Source organism: Hetaerina americana, unplaced genomic scaffold (assembly GCF_022747635.1).
Source record: "Hetaerina americana unplaced genomic scaffold, ioHetAmer1.1.p SCAF_2, whole genome shotgun sequence".
Taxonomy (NCBI): Eukaryota; Metazoa; Arthropoda; class Insecta; order Odonata; family Calopterygidae; genus Hetaerina; species Hetaerina americana.
The window spans coordinates 46689304-46711914 of NW_027286763.1; the positions used below are offsets into that span (position 1 = coordinate 46689304).

At 40.8% G+C, this 22611-nt stretch overlaps 1 protein-coding gene across 1 annotated transcript in view; it reads left to right on the plus strand.

Moving 5' to 3' along the window:
• The window catches only part of LOC139687771 (TGF-beta-activated kinase 1 and MAP3K7-binding protein 1-like), a 31284-nt gene that overhangs the window by 3111 nt on the left and 5562 nt on the right, over positions 1 to 22611 (plus strand). The window lies entirely within an intron of this gene.

Genomic DNA, 22611 nt, shown 5'->3' on the forward strand with positions numbered 1-22611 from the left:
TCTTTCGCTTACCCCATGCTCCTGGCCTAGTTTAGTAGCCAGGGCCGATTAAAAGTGACTACGACACGACACTGAACTTGGCCCACGGCAAAGGGTTATCTCAGCTGATTTTCTAAGAATTTCAAAATATCTCCTTAAATAGAACATTTTTTTCTCTAATTTTCACAATACACCATAGGCTACACATGTACTTTCAGCAGTATTTCGCCTACCCCATGCTCCTGGCCTAGTTTAGTAACCAGGGCCCAATTACCTCACCTCAGTCGTCATCTCACACGAGAAAACACAAAGTACTTCACAATATCTCCTAAACTAGAACATTTTTTTCTCCAAATTTCACAATACACATTAGGCTACACATGTACTTCAAGCAGTCTTTCGCTTACCCCATGCTCCTGGCCTAGTTTAGTAACCAGGGCCATATAACCTCACCTCAGTCGTCATCTCACACGAAAAAACACAAAGTACTTCACAATATCTCCTAAACTAGAACATTTTTTTCTCTAATTTTCACAATACACCATAGGCTACACATGTACTTTCAGCAGTATTTCGCCTACCCCATGCTCCTGGCCTAGTTTAGTAACCAGGGCCCAATTATCTCACCTCGATCGTCATCTCACACGAAAAAACACAAAGTACTTCACAATATCTCCTAAACTAGAACATTTTTTTCTCTAATTTTCACAATACACCCTGAGCTACACATGTACTTCAAGCAGTCTTTCGCTTACCCCATGCTCCTGGCCTAGTTTAGTAGCCAGGGCCGATTAAAAGTGACTACGACACGACACTGAACTTGGCCCACGGCAAAGGGTTATCTCAGCTGATTTTCTAAGAATTTCAAAATATCTCCTAAAATAGAACATTTTTTTCTCTAATTTTCACAATACACCATAGGCTACACATGTACTTTCAGCAGTATTTCGCCTACCCCATGCTCCTGGCCTAGTTTAGTAACCAGGGCCCAATTACCTCACCTCAGTCGTCATCTCACACGAGAAAACACAAAGTACTTCACAATATCTCCTAAACTAGAACATTTTTTTCTCCAAATTTCACAATACACATTAGGCTACACATGTACTTCAAGCAGTCTTTCGCTTACCCCATGCTCCTGGCCTAGTTTAGTAACCAGGGCCATATAACCTCACCTCAGTCGTCATCTCACACGAAAAAACACAAAGTACTTCACAATATCTCCTAAACTAGAACATTTTTTTCTCTAATTTTCACAATACACCATAGGCTACACATGTACTTTCAGCAGTATTTCGCCTACCCCATGCTCCTGGCCTAGTTTAGTAACCAGGGCCCAATTATCTCACCTCGATCGTCATCTCACACGAAAAAACACAAAGTACTTCACAATATCTCCTAAACTAGAACATTTTTTTCTCTAATTTTCACAATACACCCTGAGCTACACATGTACTTCAAGCAGTCTTTCGCTTACCCCATGCTCCTGGCCTAGTTTAGTAGCCAGGGCCGATTAAAAGTGACTACGACACGACACTGAACTTGGCCCACGGCAAAGGGTTCTCTCCGCTGATTTTCTAAGAATTTCACAATATCTCCTTAAGTAGAACATTTTTTCTCTAATTTTCACAATACACCATAGGCTACACATGTACTTTCAGCAGTATTTCGCTTACCCCATGCTCCTGGCCTAGTTTAGTAACCAGGGCCGATTAAAAGTGACTACGACACGACACTGAACTTGGCCCACGGCAAAGGGTTATCTCAGCTGATTTTCTAAGAATTTCAAAATATCTCCTTAAATAGAACATTTTTTTCTCTAATTTTCACAATACACCATAGGCTACACTTGTACTTTCAGCAGTATTTCGCCTACCCCATGCTCCTGGCCTAGTTTAGTAACCAGGGCCCAATTATCTCACCTCGATCGTCATCTCACACGAAAAAACACAAAGTACTTCACAATATCTCCTAAACTAGAACATTTTTTTCTCTAATTTTCACAATACACCCTGAGCTACACATGTACTTCAAGCAGTCTTTCGCTTACCCCCATGCTCCTGGCCTAGTTTAGTAGCCAGGGCCGATTAAAAGTGACTACGACACGACACTGAACTTGGCCCACGGCAAAGGGTTATCTCAGCTGATTTTCTAAGAATTTCAAAATATCTCCTTAAATAGAACATTTTTTTCTCTAATTTTCACAATACACCATAGGCTACACATGTACTTTCAGCAGTATTTCGCCTACCCCATGCTCCTGGCCTAGTTTAGTAACCAGGGCCCAATTACCTCACCTCAGTCGTCATCTCACACGAGAAAACACAAAGTACTTCACAATATCTCCTAAACTAGAACATTTTTTTCTCCAAATTTCACAATACACATTAGGCTACACATGTACTTCAAGCAGTCTTTCGCTTACCCCATGCTCCTGGCCTAGTTTAGTAACCAGGGCCATATAACCTCACCTCAGTCGTCATCTCACACGAAAAAACACAAAGTACTTCACAATATCTCCTAAACTAGAACATTTTTTTCTCTAATTTTCACCATACACCCTGAGCTACACATGTACTTTCAGCAGTCTTTCGCTTACTCCATGCTCCTGGCCTAGTTTAGTTACCAGGGCCCAATTATCTCACCTCAGTCGTCATCTCAAACGAAAAAACACAAAGTACTTCATAATATCTCCTAAACTAGAACATTTTTTTCTCTAATTTTCACCATACACCCTGAGCTACACATGTCCTTCAAGCAGTCTTTCGCTTACCCCATGCTCCTGGCCTAGTTTAGTAACCAGGGGCCATATAACCTCACCTCAGTCGTCATCTCACACGAAAAAACACAAAGTACTTCACAATATCTCCTAAACTAGAACATTTTTTTCTCTAATTTTCACCATACACCCTGAGCTACACATGTACTTTCAGCAGTCTTTCGCTTACTCCATGCTCCTGGCCTAGTTTAGTTACCAGGGCCCAATTATCTCACCTCAGTCGTCATCTCAAACGAAAAAACACAAAGTACTTCATAATATCTCCTAAACTAGAACATTTTTTTCTCTAATTTTCACCATACACCCTGAGCTACACATGTCCTTCAAGCAGTCTTTCGCTTACCCCATGCTCCTGGCCTAGTTTAGTAACCAGGGCCATATAACCTCACCTCAGTCGTCATCTCACACGAAAAAACACAAAGTACTTCACAATATCTCCTAAACTAGAACATTTTTTTCTCTAATTTTCACCATACACCCTGAGCTACACATGTACTTTCAGCAGTCTTTCGCTTACTCCATGCTCCTGGCCTAGTTTAGTAACCAGGGCCATATAACCTCACCTCAGTCGTCATCTCACACGAAAAAACACAAAGTACTTCACAATATCTCCTAAACTAGAACATTTTTTTCTCTAATTTTCACCATACACCCTGAGCTACACATGTACTTTCAGCAGTCTTTCGCTTACTCCATGCTCCTGGCCTAGTTTAGTTACCAGGGCCCAATTATCTCACCTCAGTCGTCATCTCAAACGAAAAAACACAAAGTACTTCATAATATCTCCTAAACTAGAACATTTTTTTCTCTAATTTTCACCATACACCCTGAGCTACACATGTCCTTCAAGCAGTCTTTCGCTTACCCCCATGCTCCTGGCCTAGTTTAGTAACCAGGGCCCAATTACCTCACCTCAGTCGTCATCTCACACGAAAAAACACAAAGTACTTTACAATATCTCCTAAAGTAGAACATTTTTTTCTCTAATTTTCACAATACACATTAGGCTACACATGTACTTTCAGCAGTCTTTCGCTTACTCCATGCTCCTGGCCTAGTTTAGTTACCAGGGCCCAATTATCTCACCTCAGTCGTCATCTCAAACGAAAAAACACAAAGTACTTCATAATATCTCCTAAACTAGAACATTTTTTTCTCTAATTTTCACCATACACCCTGAGCTACACATGTCCTTCAAGCAGTCTTTCGCTTACCCCATGCTCCTGGCCTAGTTTAGTAACCAGGGCCCAATTACCTCACCTCAGTCGTCATCTCACACGAAAAAACACAAAGTACTTTACAATATCTCCTAAAGTAGAACATTTTTTTCTCTAATTTTCACAATACACATTAGGCTACACATGTACTTTCAGCAGTCTTTCGCTTACCCCATGCTCCTGGCCTAGTTTAGTAGCCAGGGCCGATTAAAAGTGACTACGACACGACACTGAACTTGGCCCACGGCAAAGGGTTATCTCAGCTGATTTTCTAAGAATTTCAAAATATCTCCTAAACTGGAACATTTTTTTCTCTAATTTTCACAATACACCATAGGCTACACATGTACTTACAGCAGTATTTCGCTTACCCCATGCTCCTGGCCTAGTTTAGTAACCAGGGCCCAATTACCTCACCTCAGTCGTCATCTCACACGAGAAAACACAAAGTACTTCACAATATCTCTTAAACTAGAATATTTTTTTCTCTAATTTTCACCATACACCCTGAGCTACACATGTACTTCAAGCAGTCTTTCATTTACCCCATGCTCCTGGCTTCGTATAATAACCAGGGCCCAACATAAGTGACAACGACACGACACTGAACTTGGCCCATGGAGATAGGTTTTTTGATAGTTTGTTCTTTTATGCACTCAATATTATCTGAAATACGACCGTTTTTTTCTTCTTTTCAGTGTCACATAGTAGATTCATGTTGTAATGGAAACACACCAAGTCAGCAATCTGTTTTCTAATTCATTACTTACAGGTTCTTTTTCATTTTAGCACCATATTCCGGTCACAGATTCCTCACTTTCACACTTCCTCCTGATTCTTCACTCCTTTCCATTTTCTTTCTCTGATGTCTTGAGCTGCGAAGATGGGATTGAATGAAAAGGTCTTAGAAGGTATGTATGGATAACCTTTTTTTTATATTATTGGTAGTGTTCATTTATACATCACGGTTTTAGTTTATCTGCAAGTTATTCCACAACACCCGAAGAGGTTACTCGCTAGATGCGTTTCTCTTTGTGCTTGGAGAAGAAACGAGCGAAAAAGAGATCCCCGGGAGGCATATGAGAAACCGCTCGCTCTTTCCCTTAATTAAAAAGGGAGCATCTCCCGCTCTGATTTAAGGGATTAACTTTTGTTTAATTTTTTTCAACTATATATTCATACCTTTGATGTTCAAATGAATTCCGTCTAACCGCTTCCTGTTTGGGTGCCCTATCCACCTGAAAGATATATTGTGAGTGTTGAACTTCTTATTCAAATTTTACGGAAGAATATTTAAGAATATCGATTACCTCTCAAAATATTGTGTTTTTATCGTTCCGTTGGCATTGACGAATAAGCTTGCCGCGTCAATCACCCTTATCCCCCCTAATAATGAAAGTAGCAGAAGATATATTTTTTATCTGTGTGAAAAAGGAATAAAAAAGACATAAACACAGTAATCAACCCGAAGGTCGGTTTGGTAGGTGATGGTAGAGTTCACCCATTACTAAGCTTGACGGCGTGTGAAATCCCCACATTGGGGTAGGGGGGCCAGTTCCTTTCTTTGTGCTGGCCGGTTATGTTTTCCCAGGAAGACCTGCTACCCGAAAAATTACTCTAGCTTGGGTGGATCTGCTGGTGTCCATAGACTCGCCCGAGAATGGAACCCGGGCCTTCTACTCTGTAGTGAAACGCTCAACCCGTAGGACTACCGCGACCGTCGAAAAAGAAATATGTAAGGACATTTTGTGAACTTACTTTTTCGCCAATTCAAAATTGCTTTGTTTAATGCCTCCAGAAGCGCCCTATATTTGGAACAATGCCAAAACCTTGGTGCTGGTATCACGGTTAACAGTGTTATTCTGCATCCCCTGTTCCATAAAGTTCTCACTAAGGAGCAGTAGCTACCCCTTAATGAGTGAAACTTAGTCCCCTGTAATTAAATCAGTCAGCAATGGTGGGCATATTAATTAATGTTATCGTCTCTCAAGTTTAAATGGGTGAACATAATACCTTAGTGAAGTCATTGCAACCAATCAATACAATGACTTCTTCGTTTATCGCGTTAACAATTTGGGTCCTCCTCTTCAACTCCTCGGTTGTCTGTCCTGAGACACACATTCCGATGCGGGCAGGATGAACTATAAAACCACAAAGTAAATGATATTAGAAATAAGCAAAACTACCGTATGAAAGAGTAATCCTCATAAAATCCAACGCACCATCTTGCAGCCTATACCCAATGTTTGAGGCGACCCTAACAAAGAAGGAGTCACCCAACATCTCCGCCCCGAACACTTTAGGTCTCTCATTCTGAAACGAAGGAAACAACATAGAAAGTACCTTAAATGTAGAAAGTGGAAAATTTGATGACACAAAAAAATGTAATTCGTATAACGGGGACACATTTTTACGATTGCATAAAGTACGTGAGAAGATGAAATGTGCAGGTCACTTACCACGGGAATCATTGTTGTAACTGAAGAAAAATGTTCACATCTCTTTGAAAGTTGACGGACGCGCCTAGATAAAAAATGTCACGTGTTTCTTTATTCGTGGAGAGGATTCATGGGTGGACAATCCCTATTGGCTTGAACGACGGACGAAAACGAATTGGGAGGCGAAGGGTGTTGGTCGACCATCGGTTAAGGGTAAATCCTGGTTAAACCCAAATAGGAGAGGTCCCACTGCGTCAAAAATCAAGTGAAAGGGGAAATACTGCCGAGGACATCAACAATAGCCATCGCTCTCGAGGCGAACCCCGTCTCAGCGGGGAGCATGCCTTTGGGTTCAAGGTTGGTGCGTACTCGGGCACGAATTCTTCCATCGCGTATCGGTTTTCCCGGAGGTGATTCCAGTGCCATTCTTCAATTAATTGGAAAAGACAAAGCTTTTGCAGCAGTCGTCATGCCAACGTTGTTCCTTTAATGACACCAATCTTCCGATTTCCTGAAAATTTCGTTATCATCTAAACACAAGTGTACGCATGCAAAGCATTCCCCGCTAGCCACCGCGAGGACGTACGGTGGCGGGTGTGACGTCATCAGCCGCATAAGAACATTCCCGATGGTCACACCTGAACACAAAGATTTGTTTTATCGTGCACTGGAACAAGTTCATCACGCGAAAGAAGGGACTTACATGGATAAATATTCAATTACAGGATACGTATAATAAAATCATGCGGGAGAATATTAATGAAGATGGGTCTATTAAATACAAAAACATTCAGGTAGTCAGGGAAATATATGCACAGCCAATGGTATTTGTCTACGCGCTTGCGATCATATCTATTTTTATCTTCATTGGTCCAAGGAAAAAAAGACACTTTAAATCCATCCATCTACATTCCATCTACAATCTTTTTCCCTGATTTTACGTGATCTACCATTGCACCTGTAATTCAACCAACGGTGAAGTAGTGGCTCTCATGCTAATTATTCTAATAGTGTGTCGACGTTGCTACCTTGTTCGTTGCGGGTTTTCACTAACCTAGCTGCTCTACGTTGCACTGGAGCTTGTTCCAAAATTAAGGCAATGTCGTGAGGATGCCATACACCTGCGGTATTTTTTAGGTTGGGCCAAAATAATGTGGAATGAGAAAGCTCTTTAACCCTGTCATTATAATGCCCAAGCATCCTTTAGATGAATCCTAACTTTTATTTTGCAACTTTAACGATTGTCTTTCTCCCAGGACGTATCCTTAGTTATCGTTACAACGAAGTTTTTACCGTTTCTAAGCTTGCTACGTCGTTTCCCTGTTTAGTGAGTTTTCGGGAGAAATTCTTTCGCTCCAAGAATTTATCGAAACACATTTATTCATTTGTTATCCTGGCACCACTTTTGAATGGAATGATTCCCAGGTTCCCTTTGATTCCCCATAGTTCCTAATGATTGAATGATTCTTAATTATTCCCTATCTTCATTACTGGATATTTCCCTATGCTATTGGCACTCGTATATCACTGCATCGTCAGCAAATGTGGATCTCAAGTTTATAATAAACTTCGTTTGTAAACATCGCAGCAACGTGAGTGTTATTATTGCCAGACATGAAAACGTGTTGGGCGAAAAGAGGTAGTTGTGTCTCACAAGATCTACCTCTTCGTGATCCATGATGGATTGTAATCAATAAAAAAACGTTTTAGAAATGTAACCCCTGGATGAGAGTTGTAGAGGAAGGAAGACATTAAGCATGCTGGAAAGCATGAAGGGAGATGAAAAGGACGCGCAGTTATTTCAGGACCCTACAAGCCACCGCTGGGGTGTTTGGCTGACGGTGAATACACAACAGACTAATTTTGAGAAGAATATGGCCCCTACTGCGGCGCGACAATGTTATTCTGATCCCCTATCGGTCGTGAAAAAATAGCATCTTGAATCCATCTATTCTACACTTATTCATTCTAACTTTATTGACAAGATGCCTCCTACCGTAGTATGATGGGGGTGATAATAAATGTTCAACCTCACTGATACAGAGACATCCTTCCAATTTATCCAAGAGATTGAATATGTAATTTAATTTTCGCTATGTGAGTGATTCCCAGCCTGGTTCCTCTAATATTTTGGATACGCTACTAAGTTGTTGTTTTGCGGTATATGTGTTTGCATGAGTGTTGGATGAAGGGATTTTTGCATGATTGTGTGGGCTGCTGTGGGTGTAATTTTCCACGTTGTTGTTTTGCATGTGGTATTGTTCCTTTTTACGGTTGGTGAACTAACACCCCCCGCCACACGCCCTTGCGGCGGCTTGCGGGGTATTATGTAGATGTAGATGTAGAAGTTTATCATTGTACAAATCTAGCTCCTCAGCGATGAACGCGATCTATTTTCGCAATCAATCCAACTTCGTCAGGATTCCTTTTTGATGATTCATTAACGCCTTTCATGGGGAGCACATATCGGGACAATATGCGGATCGGCTTTAAAGAAACTTGGCTTCATAAAACGGGTGGTGGGGAAATGTAATTAAAAAATAAAAAAGTTAAAGGGAGGTGTTATTTGGCTCTGGTTAGACCCTCATTAGGAATATGCTGAAAGTATTTGGGATCCTTGGGAGAAAATTTGGCAAAAAGAATTAGATGAAGTCCAGAGAAAATCCGCTAGATTCGTTCAAAATTGTTATGATAAGAACAAGCGTGACAGGTCTCTTAGGGGAATTAGGCTGGGAACCACTTGAGTTACGAAGAGAACAAGCGAGGCTTAGACTTTTATAAAGGTTCAGAACAAACGAGTTTAACTATGACACTGAAGGAATCATAATGGCCCCACACTACTTAGGTAGATCAGAACACAAAGATAAAATAAGGGAGATAGATTCCAAGACAGATAGGTACAAATACTCATTCTTTCCCCGAAAAATCAGAAATCATAATAGTAAGAAACCGAAGACAATTTAGAAATATTAAAAACATTGAATTTACAAGTCGGAACAAAATTAAACATTGCAAAGATGTTAGGTATACTTTCAGGTGCATGCGTATGTTAGTTTGTAGTTTGAGTGTTTGCAGGTGTGTGGGGTGTAAGTGTTCTTGCATGAATGTATGCCATTTTTGTGGATGTATGATTTTGTGGTTTTTGCATGCGGTTTGTTTTTCTTTTCTAAATTACGGGTGGTGTCCTAACACCCCCGCCACACGCCCTTGCGGCGGCTTGCGGGGTATTAAGTACATGTAGATTCCATATACTAGCAGCATATTCTAAACGAGGCCTAACCAGCGAAAGATAACATTTCTCTTTCACCTTTTCATCACATATACCCAGTACTCTTCGGATAAATCCTAACTTTTTGTTAGCTTATCCACAAATTTCCCGTATGTGCCACGAGAGGTCGTGAGTCAGGGTAACGCCTAGGCATTTAATTCAATTTACTCATCCCATGTCGGTGTTTCCAATGCAGTAGTCGTTCGTGTTGGGATTGGAATTTTTCTAAAAATTTATCATGACGCATATTTTGAAGTTTAATTTTAATTTCCAAGGGTCGCACCAGCATTGTATAGCATTATGGTAATCTGAAAATGCTGCTGTGTCCTCAGGATCGCGGATATCACGGTAAACCACTACATCGTCGGCAAATAAACGTATCTTACTGAGTAGGAATAAAAGAGGTCCCGTAACATTTCCCCGGAGGATAAGCTGAAGTGAATTCAACTGCATCAGATGCAACAGCATATGTGACCTCCCTTCGTACGCCGAGAATCAGAAAAGATAACCTCCATTCAATGCGTACATTTCAGATAATACATTTTTTATTTATTAATATATACCCAGCAAGCCACGGCCAGAGTGCTTGGCAGGGGGTGAAAACACACCAGGATAATGTTGACCCGGATATTTTTACCCTTACCGCGGTCGAACAATGTCATTATGATCCCCTATCGTTCGTGGAAAAAATGTCAACTTAAATCTATCTGTTCTACACTTAATCTCTGTAATTTTATTTGCATGATATCTCCTACCGTAGTGCGATTTGGCGAATAAAACATTTTCAACATCATTCCTTGAAGAGACGTCGTTTCAATCCTGCGAAAGGTTTAATCTTTTATTTCACCTTCGCTCCGCGAGTGATTCCGAGCCTAGCTGCTCTAATATTTTGGATACAGTACCAAAACAACGTTTTACAAATCTAACTAAATAAGGAGAATACAAATTTATCTGGAAACACATTAAGCGCAATATATTCCCTGGACCCGATGAAATATTTTCAATCATGTATTATTAGAACAATGATGTATGATTAATAATGACATTAATTATGTGCTATTAAAATAATATTATTACAAAATGTATAATAACCCCATCTTCCAACGGTAGGCGAAATCATGTCCACCAAAAAAGACGGATTATGTATTGGGAAGAAAAAATTTCGTGTGTCAGTTTTTCCAGGTGCGATAAGGGATCACAATTGCCTTGCCCGACCGCGGGAGTAGGAGAAAAAATCTGGTCAAAATAGATCTGCTGTGTATTAACCTCCAGCCGCACACCCTAGCGGTGGCTTGCAGGGCACTAATATTGTTTTTTAACTTTATATGTAACCATCCTCCACTTTCCACATGCTCAAACTGGATTTAGCCATGCCAACGCACTTCCATTCAAACAGAGAACAGCAGACTTATGTTCCGTATGTCGCCGTCATGCAAGGTCAAGGTATGGGAAATGTCTTAGTATGAAATAACTCATCCCGATAGTAAGGAGTTATTCATGAAGAATCCGCTCGGTCTCCTCCTGGGTCAATCTGGCGTCACAAAGTTGCAATCTTTGTTCACAATATTTATCGTTCCATCGAGAGAATATAGTGTTCCAAATAAGATTTTTACATCACTTTGAAAGAGCTAGTGAAAATTTTGGATAGATATTTTTTTACATATTTTAGTACCATACTCGTCATCGCTAGGCCGCGTGCCGGGGGGGGGGGGCAGATACTCTTTTAGGTGAAAGTATAGCAATTAAGACGGCACGGTAGCAGGCAACGAGTAATCGGACATGAGGTTAGTTGATATGTGAAAACCTATGGTTTATCGAAGTCTTTTCATTCTGTATTTGCTCTTTACGTTGCGTTCTTACTTGGGTTTTTTCCGACCAGCTTGGGATTTCCACTTTCCCCTCGCTTTCCCCATTTCCCTTGTCCCTGCATGACGGTGGCCCTCCCTTTTTCCCACCTTTGTGGACATTTAATGGTGTTCATTGTAAACATAAGCTTTCCTTGAAATGAAATGATGTTCTGTATCCTTTTTAAGCACGTAGGGCCGGGAGAGGGAAACAAAGGAATCCCCAAAGGTTCCCAATGCCTCCAAAGGTCCTCCTTGGCACACACCCCCTCCATAAAACTCCTAAGGCGAGAACGAAGGAAAAGATTCCTAATCTCGTCGTTTAAGGCCGACGAAATATGCTTTCCCGGGAAAAACCGGTGTCGTCTGTTTGCGCATTTCCTTTCATGGTGCCGACTGCCAACCCCACTTGTACTTCAACACCGTAGATAGGAGCAAGAAAGCACCCCCTTAAACGGGGTTTCCGTATTGTTTTTATTATATTTCAATGTATATTTTATCAATTCTTGTAAAACTGTGCTTTACGGAAATAAAAACCTTTAAACTGGAACTGAAAAACAACGCTGTCGCACTTATATTTTTAACTGGAGAAGTCATTAAGCTTTAGTGGGAAAAAATTGATACTATGTTGCCTTATGAATACCTTTATGTGACGCATACACTTGATTACTGAGAAAAACTGAGAAAATATTGTAACTTTTTTATTCATATGTAACAATTACTTGACGTGTTTTTCTTGATAATCAGTCAGACGCCGCCAAGACACGGAAATTGTCTTCCTTTAAATAAGAAAGAAACGGATCTTATCCGGATTCCATCATAAGTACTTCAAGCTCACGGGGCATATGAGTTTCCTTGCAGCAAAGTGAATGATGACGGCATCAAATGGTATTGTTAGATTCAACCACTGCAATAAAATAACAGAGGTATATGCACCGTCGCACTCAAGACTCAAGCAGTCGTTCGTCGTATACGTGGTCACAATAACCCTTCAAGTGCGTGTGGCTGGGGCTTCTAGTTCACAGGGCATTCCACTTATACTGTTATGACAATGGCAACAAATGGTGTCCAACGCAAAACTATTCATTACCGGTAAAGTGTCCTCATTAGTCACCACGGTAAGTTCTTACCAAAATACAATCAAAGCTTGCGTGTTGCTGGGTGGCTTTCGTGCTGCATCCTGGGGCGCAGTTTTTTTTTGGTTTGTGGTATATGTGTTTGCATGAGTGTTGGATGAAGGGATTTTTGCATGATTGTGCGATTGTGCATGATGCGGCGGCTTGCGGGGTATTATGTAAATGTAGAAAGTTATTCCATGGCAAAAGCAGCTTTTCCTAAAGCGCTCGCTGATTTCAGCAGAAAATGTTAAGGCTATTTCTAGGAAAACTTAGTCAACATTAATTTTTATCAAATATTTGGAGCCAAGTTACACAAAGATTGTGAAGTAGGTAACACAACGCCGGATTTAGTCGATAGAGGAAAGTACGCAGCAATTACAGGACAATCTACGTGACATCAATTTCAGGCAAGGATATAGAACACATAATCACCACGACTATTAGGGGGCAGAACGACAGTATTGTTTGATGAAGACTCGGAATGGCCCTACAGTGGACAGATTCCACTGCTTAAACAAGGCCTTCTATTTATAACGGTTCCCTGAGCCTTCTTTTTCTGGGTAATCTGCACAATCAAACTGACATTTGTGTCGAGCTGTGTATTGGGATTGTGCATGTTTGACTGATGACCTCGGTTTTTCTTGGCAATATTTAGTATATTTATTTTTGACCCGAATATTTTTATCCCTACCGCCGCCGGACAACATCATTGGGATCCCTTTTCTTCGTGGGAAATTTGCACCTTAGTTCTATCTGTTCTACGTTTAACCTCTCTGATGCAATTCACTTGATCTTTTCTGCCGTAGTACGATGACAGTAATAAAACATTTTCAACATATTCCTTGAAGAGACGTCATTTCAATTCCTGCGAGCGATTTAATCTGTAATTTAACTCCATTCCGTGAGTGATTCCGAGCTTAGCAGCTGTAATAATTTTCATGCTCTACTCGGTTTGTCATTACAATGTCTTACAAATCTAATCCCTACCCACGCTGCACGCGATCCAAGTCGACAATAAATCCAACCTCGTGAGGATTCTATACTCTTGCAGCATTTTTTGAATGAGACCTAACCAGCGAAAGATCACATTTCTCTTTCACCTTTTCATCGCATTAACCGAGGACTCTCCTATTAAATTCCAATTTTTTTGTTAGCTTTCCACATATCCCTCGTTCAGGTTTCACCGAGGAAACGAAGGACATTAATTCCGTAGTTAATCGGCCGATGATGTTTTGGTTCACAGAGATATCCGTAACCCTGAGGATATAGCAGCTTAACGCCTAGGGAAGCGTTTGCATTCGTATAAAATCCATTTATAGTAAGCTAGCAGCTTACAAACATCTAACAAAAATAACCATTCCATGGTTATAATGCTTTTCGTATTTTTCAATGTCATTTTTCTCACGGACGATAAACGATCAGAATAACGTGAGTAGTCACCCCCTGTCCCACACCCTAGCGGTGCCTTGCAGGGTATAATGTAACCTATCATTATTATAAATGAGTAAAAGCATTGTCAATCTAAAGACCCAATTAGGTTTGCCAACGTCTGCTCTTCTTTCTAAAATGACAATATATCTCACTTTGCCACTAGTTTCCGAAAGGAATTGTTACCCTATTAATGGGTGGCTTTATCCTCAAAAGGTAAACAACTATGCGCTAGCACAAAAACCCTGGCAAATGACGAAGACATATCTAACTTAACCAAGAAAGGGTTATGAGGAAATACTTGAGAGAGGAGCCTGCAAAATGTGATAACCATAACGAAAACTCTGTCATCAATATTGGGAAATAGAGCTACTGAATATCATGTCAATAACCTGTTTGCGCGTTAACATGAAATTCGTAGTAACTTGCAATGGAAAATGGCTATCCTCAGGTTACTTATTTTTATTTATCTTCACTAACGGTGACATTGGAAAAGCATATTATCCCCATTACGTGGAAATACATTGGTACAGAAAACTAAGAATGAACATATGTTATGAACGGAACTTAACTTAATATTATGCGTTCCTTTTGGAATTCTGGCACCCTTGCTAACGTCTTGAGAAATCGATTCGAATATACCGCAAAAGCTTTTGCTGAGCGTTAACTATGCTTGAGAAAATGCATCGCTTTCACCCTTGCAGGAGAGAAAAGGGTCGAGGGAGGAGGGAAGGGTTAGCCGCAGAATAACGGGCCTTAGAGGAGTAAAACAAATTGCTTCTGGCAGTAGGTGGTTTGGGTATTCCTGGAAAACGGGATTCACAGATTTTTCAGGGTGACTCGAATCACATGGCCCTGTGCGGACATGCTTCATTGCTCTTTCGCATACGGACGAGGAACATAGCTGTTTCTACCAACTGCTGCTTCGTCTAACAGAGAGAGTGCGCCATCATCTGCTGTATATCTTGTTGATAAGTTGATTCTATCCCTTCATTTGTGTTTCTTAGAGAAATTGATTATTTGTGAAATCGAATAGTTCTGCTTATATGCATCAGCAGTCACCGATTTTTATCCTCATAATCACTTTTTCTTGTCAATTTTTTCTTTTCCCTTTCCTGTGCATGTTTTTTCGTATTAATCTTGTCACTTTCTCCTAATTAGTTCACTTTTCATGGTGGAAATGACGTCTCCGAAGAAGTGTGCCCTTAGTCCAAGTGCTGTGAGTGATTTTTTTATTTCGCGGGGGTTGGATTTCATTACTTTGGAGACTGCTGGTTACATGGAAAGTACAATTTTTGGGGATGCCGCCTCCGAATTCCTTGGGGGTAACGACAAGACGAGAAGGCGTACGGTGTACTACTTTTGGCGAAGGAATAAACAAGTGAGGATTTTATTCAAACAAGGGTGTCCATTGCGCAGTAGCCAGGTAGTAAGACGTCCATCCTCTCAATTAGTTTGCCGTAGACAGATAATCAAGCGATATAAAAGATTGAAAGGGCTTGCCATAAGAAGTGGGTGGAATATGGAAAAGTTTATCAAACGAGGTTCCACTATGGATAATAATAAGGAAGTGCTTGCGATTCCCCAAGATTCACGCATGCAAATGGAAGACGAAAGTTCAGTTACAGCGGGGAAAAGCATGAGAATAGGGAGCAATTGGATACCGGGAGGGGTATTTGAAGGGCAGTTTCATTTTTCCCGTCAGGAGTGGGAGGAAATATTTGTGCAAGGAAAATTTGTTAAAGGGAAATGGACTAATGTGCTAAGTAGAAAGTTCTTTGCGATTAATTCGCGCTGTGTTCTTCTTGTCCGAGACTATCGCGTCCGAGGAGGCAACGGTAGTATTGTGATTCGGGCGTATTGCAAGCATAATGAGTGCAAGGTCTTTAATATAATGGTAGACGATCCAAGTATAAATGATAGTAGTGAGGTGTTCTTAAGAGTTTTCAGCAAGGGCCAAGAGAAACATGGCACCGAAAAATTTTGTCGTCCTCTTCGTGGATCAGATAGAGATGCTGCAAAAGTAATTCTAAAGAAAGAGAAGCCATCTGTTTTCCGAAGTAGAGCGGTTTTATCTTCAGAAGAGGGTTCTTTGGAAAGTGGGAATTTGCAAGGCTTGTATTCTCTAAATGTTCTACAACGCGCGCGTATGGAGAGCAAAGCCGAAAAGGATTTCAGCAGTAATCCCGTACATGATTTAATTCAAATGTTTATGGCAGAAAAAAATGATGAGGAGAGATACATTCAATTCTTAGGACTCCCTTTAACAGTATACTGTTTTTCAACGAAGCAAGTTCGCCTCGTGGCTTCCTTGTCGAAAGGAAGCCGACCATATCTCCACCTAGATGCAACGGGGTCTGTCGTGAAACGCCTTCCTGGTTTTCAAAAACGCGTTCTTTACTACGCAGGAGTTGTTAATATAGGAAATGTAATTGTTCCCATTTTGGAGCTAATTAGCGATAGGCACAATGTCAATGCGATAGCCAACTTTCTATTTCAGTTCCGTCATTTCGCTAGCTCCGTCACAAAAGTAAATTCACCTTTATTTAATGGCATCGTGTGTGATTTCAGTTTTGCCATTATTAATGCTGTAATTTTGGTTTGGTCACGTTGCACCCTCTCTCAGTATTTGTATGATTGTTATGCTATGTTGATTGGTAAGACGGATGCCAAAATTGAAGTTCCCGTATTCATCTGCTGCGCTCATTTCATGCATTTAGTGGCGCGACATCTTGCGAAGGCTTATTCCAAAAAAAAAATCAGGAAATTCTTGGCAGCTGTAATTGGCTTAATGGTTACGTCAAATTCCATGAGCGTCTTGGAAAATATTTTTAAAAATTTCTCCATTATATTGAAATGCGAGAGGCGTGGCGAGGCGGTGGATGCAGCTGTGTGTGAAATCCAAGAGATGGTTACGCAGAGCTCAGTGACTCCTTCAACCGTTATCAGGAAAGATTTTTCCATTCCTCGGGTCCGTAAAAGCAGCCTATATAACAGTAGTCCTTTTTATCTCCTTTTCACTGCCATTGCGGAAAATGCAAGCGTTGAGTGCTGTGGGGATCCAAATCCCTTTTTCAGCCCTAAATTTTTATCTACTTTTTTGAAGCATTTCCTACCGTTTGTACCTCTTTGGTCGAATATTTTGAAGGGCAGAGATGAATTATCTTCATTTGGACCACGATATAGTAACGCAAGCGTGGAAAGGTGGTTCGGAATCGTGAAAAACACGATTCTGGATTATAATTTACATTTGCCGTGCGGTAGATTTTTGAGGGCAATCCAACCCCATGTCTTCTCTCGAACAAAGGAAGTTTTTTTACAAATCCCCCCCGCACAAAGTAAACGCCGCAAGGCGTTTACTTTGTGCGGGGGGGATATTATATTACAATCCCTCCGTAAAGTTAACGAAATATGCCCTTTGTGCGATCGGGGTAAAATCCGAGGAAGTACAACGTGGGTCGCGTGCGATGTGTGTTCCCGATGGTATCACCTTTATTGCGTAGATAAAACTGCCACCGCTTCCGATTACGAAAATATGGCTTGGTCGAGTATACTGTGCACTAAATGGATAACATTAGATATTCAATCACTAGATATGGCAAACAGCTAATTAATTGGCCTTGTGGCTATCCCTTGGTTGTACATCGTCTTAGCTTTGAACGCATCTTACAAGTTGACCGGCGATTATATTTGGTTGAATTTCCTCCAATACAAAGGTTAACCAATAGTTTATACGTTAACCTACTATCACAAGCACTGAGGTGCTTTCCGTCTATCTGAAGAAGCGGGGGACGGAAAGCCTCAGAAAAGATAGCGTAGGAACCAATAAAAATAGGAAAAGAGAAATAGCAATGATTTTATAGTAACTGAAGTGCATTCCGTCTATCTGAAGAAGCGGGGGACGGAAAGCATCTCAAGAGATAGCGTAGGAATAATTAAAAAATAGGAAAAGGGAGGCGGCAATGATGATATAGGATCTGCGGTCAATTCCGTCTATCTGAAGAAGCGGGTGACGGAATGACTTGGGAAAATTAAATATGCTTATTTAAAACACGGCAATTTCATGCCACTAAAATGTTAAAGGATTTCGTAACGCTAAAAAACGAAAAAAAATGTTGATAAAATTCCTCTGTTTTACCGTAGGTTTCGGGAGATGCTCCCTTTTTAATTAAGGGAAAGAGCGAGCGGTTTCTCATATGCCTCCCGGGGATCTCTTTTTCGCTCGTTTCTTCTCCAAGCACAAAGAGAAACGCATCTAGCGAGTAACCTCTTCGGGTGATGTGGAATAACTTGCAGATAAACTAAAACCGTGATGTATAAATGAACACTACTAATAATACAAAAAAAGGTTATCCATACATACCTTCTAAGACCTTTTCATTCAATCCCATCTTCGCAGCTCAAGACATCAGAGAAAGAAAATGGAGAGAAGTGAAGAATCAGGAGGAAGTGTGAAAGTGAGGAATCTATGACCGGAATATGGTGCTAAAATGAAAAAGAACCTGTAAGTAATGAATTAGGAAACAGATTGCTGAGTTGGTGTGTTTCCATTAAAACATTGGTCTACTATGTGACACTGAAAAGAAGAAAAAAACGGTCGTATTTCAGATAATATTGAGTGCATAAAAGAACAAACTATAAAAAAAAATATCTCCATGGGCCAAGTTCAGTGTCGTGTCGTAGTCACTTTTAATCGGCCCTGGCTACTAAACTAGGCCAGGAGCATGGGGTAAGCGAAAGACTGCTGAAAGTACATGTATAGCCTAGGGTGTATGGTGAAAATTAGAGAAAACAATGTTCTAGTTTAGGAGATATTGGGAAGTACTTTGTGTTTTCTCGTGTGAGATGACGACCGATGTGAGGTTATTGGGCCCTGGTTACTAAACTAGGCCAGAAGCATGGGGTAAGCGAAAGACTGCTTGAAGTACATGTTTAGCTTAGGGTGTATGGTGAAAATTAGAGAAAAAAATGTTCTAGTTAAGGAGATATTTTTAAATTCTTAGAAAATAAGCTGAGATAACCCTTTGCCGTGGGCCAAGTTCAGTGTCGTGTCGTAGTCACTTTTAATCGGCCCTGGCTACTAAACTAGGGCAGGAGCATGGGGTAAGCGAAAGACTGCTTGAAGTACATGTGTAGCCTAGGGTGTATGGTGAAAATTAGAGAAAAAAATGTTCTAGTTTAGGAGATATTGTGAAGTACTTTGTGTTTTTTCGTGTGAGATGACGACTGAGGTGAGATAATTGGGCCCTGGTTACTAAACTAGGCCAGGAGCATGGGGTAAGCGAAAGACTGCTGAAAGTACATGTGTAGCCTACCGTGTGTTGTGAAAATTAGAGAAAAAAATGTTCTAGTTTAGGAGATATTGTGAAGTACTTTGTGTTTTTTCGTGTGAGATGACGACTGAGGTGAGATAATTGGGCCCTGGTTACTAAACTAGGCCAGGAGCATGGGGTAAGCGAAATACTGCTGTAAGTACATGTGTAGCCTATGGTGTATTGTGAAAATTAGAGAAAAAAATGTTCCAGTTTAGGAGATATTTTGAAATTCTTAGAAAATCAGCCGAGATAACCCTTTGCCGTGGGCCAAGTTCAGTGTCGTGTCGTAGTCACTTTTAATCGGCCCTGGCTACTAAACTAGGCCAGGAGCATGGGGTAAGCGAAAGACTGCTGAAAGTACATGTGTAGCCTAATGTGTATTGTGAAAATTAGAGAAAAAAATGTTCTAGTTTAGGAGATATTGTGAAGTACTTTGTGTTTTCTCGTGTGAGATGACGACCGATGTGAGGTTATTGGGCCCTGGTTACTAAACTAGGCAAGGAGCATGGGGTAAGCGAAAGACTGCTTGAAGTACATGTGTAGCCTAATGTGTATTGTGAAATTTGGAGAAAAAAATGTTCTAGTTTAGGAGATATTGTGAAGTACTTTGTGTTTTTTCGTGTGAGATGACGACTGAGGTGAGGTAATTGGGCCCTGGTTACTAAACTAGGCCAGGAGCATGGGGTAAGCGAAAGACTGCTTGAAGTACATGTTTAGCTTAGGGTGTATGGTGAAAATTAGAGAAAAAAATGTTCTAGTTAAGGAGATATTTTGAAATTCTTAGAAAATCAGCTGAGATAACCCTTTGCCGTGGGCCAAGTTCAGTGTCGTGTCGTAGTCACTTTTAATCGGCCCTGGCTACTAAACTAGGCCAGGAGCATGGGGTAAGCGAAAGACTGCTTGAAGTACATGTGTAGCCTAATGTGTATTGTGAAAATTAGAGAAAAAAATGTTCTAGTTTAGGAGATATTGTGAAGTACTTTGTGTTTTCTCGTGTGAGATGACGACCGATGTGAGGTTATTGGGCCCTGGTTACTAAACTAGGCCAGGAGCATGGGGTAAGCGAAAGACTGCTTTGATTTACATGTGTAGCTTAGGGTGTATGGTGAAAATTAGAGAAAAAAATGTTCTAGTTAAGGAGATATTTTGAAATTCTTAGAAAATCAGCTGAGATAACCCTTTGCCGTGGGCCAAGTTCAGTGTCGTGTCGTAGTCACTTTTAATCGGCCCTGGCTACTAAACTAGGCCAGGAGCGTGGGGTAAGCGAAAGACTGCTGAAAGTACATGTATAGCCTAGGGTGTATTGTGAAAATTATAGAAAAAAATGTTCTAGTTTAGGAGATATTCCGAAGTACTTCGTGTTTTTTCGTAAGAGATGACGACCGAGGTGAGGTTATTGGGCCCTGGTTACTAAACTAGGCCAGGAGCATGGCGTAAGCGAAAGACTGCTTGAAGTACTTGTGTAGCTCAGGGTGTATGGTGAAAATTAGAGAAAAAAATGTTCCACTTAAGGAGATATTTTGAAATTCTTAGAAAATCAGCCGAGATAACCCTTTGCCGTGGGCCAAGTTCAGTGTCGTGTCGTAGTCACTTTTAATCGGCCCTGGCTACTAAACTAGGCCAGGAGCATGGGGTAAGCGAAAGACTGCTGAAAGTACATGTGTAGCCTAATGTGTATTGTGAAAATTAGAGAAAAAAATGTTCTAGTTTAGGAGATATTGTGAAGTACTTTGTGTTTTCTCGTGTGAGATGACGACCGATGTGAGGTTATTGGGCCCTTGTTACTAAACTAGGGCAGGAGCATGGGGTAAGCGAAAGACTGCTTGAAGTACATGTGTAGCCTAATGTGTATTGTGAAATTTGGAGAAAAAAATGTTCTAGTTTAGGAGATATTGTGAAGTACTTTGTGTTTTTTCGTGTGAGATGACGACTGAGGTGAGGTAATTGGGCCCTGGTTACTAAACTAGGCCAGGAGCATGGGGTAAGCGAAAGACTGCTTGAAGTACATGTTTAGCTTAGGGTGTATGGTGAAAATTAGAGAAAAAAATGTTCTAGTAAAGGAGATATTTTTAAATTCTTAGAAAATCAGCTGAGATAACCCTTTGCCGTGGGCCAAGTTCAGTGTCGTGTCGTAGTCACTTTTAATCGGCCCTGGCTACTAAACTAGGCCAGGAGCATGGGGTAAGCGAAAGACTGCTTGAAGTACTTGTGTAGCCTAGGGTGTATGGTGAAAATTAGAGAAAAAAATGTTCTAGTTTAGGAGATATTCTGAAGTACTTTGTGTTTTCACGTGTGAGATGACGACCGGGGTGAGGTAATTGGGCCCTGGTTACTAAACTAGGCCAGGAGCATGGGGTAAGCGAAAGACTGCTGAAAGAACATGTGTAGCCTATGGTGTATTGTGAATATTAGAGAAAAAAATGTTCTAGTTTAGGAGATATTGTGAAGTACTTTTTGTTTTTTCGTGTGAGATGACGACTGAGGTGAGGTAATTGGGCCCTGGTTACTAAACTAGGCCAGGAGCATGGGGTAAGCGAAAGACTGCTTGAAGTACATGTTTAGCTTAGGGTGTATGGTGAAAATTAGAGAAAAAAATGTTCTAGTAAAGGAGATATTTTGAAATTCTTAGAAAATCAGCTGAGATAACCCTTTGCCGTGGGCCAAGTTCAGTGTCGTGTCGTAGTCACTTTTAATCGGCCCTGGCTACTAAACTAGGCCAGGAGCATGGGGTAAGCGAAAGACTGCTTGAAGCATTGGTGTAGCCTAGGGTGTATGGTGAAAATTAGAGAAAAAAATGTTCTAGTTTAGGAGATATTCTGAAGTACTTTGTGTTTTCACGTGTGAGATGACGACCGGGGTGAGGTAATTGGGCCCTGGTTACTAAAGTAGCCCAGGAGCATGGGGTAAGCGAAAGACTGCTGAAAGAACATGTGTAGCCTATGGTGTATTGTGAATATTAGAGAAAAAAATGTTCTAGTTTAGGAGATATTGTGAAGTACTTTTTGTTTTTTAGTGTGAGATTACGACCGAGGTGAGGTTATATGGCCCTGGTTACTAAACTAGGCCAGGAGCATGGGGTAAGCGAAAGACTGCTTAAAGTACATGTGTAGCCTAATGTGTATGGTGAAAATTAGAGAAAAAAATGTTCTAGTTTAGGAGATATTGTGAAGTACTTTGTGTTTTCTCGTGTGAGATGACGACCGATGTGAGGTTATTGGGCCCTGG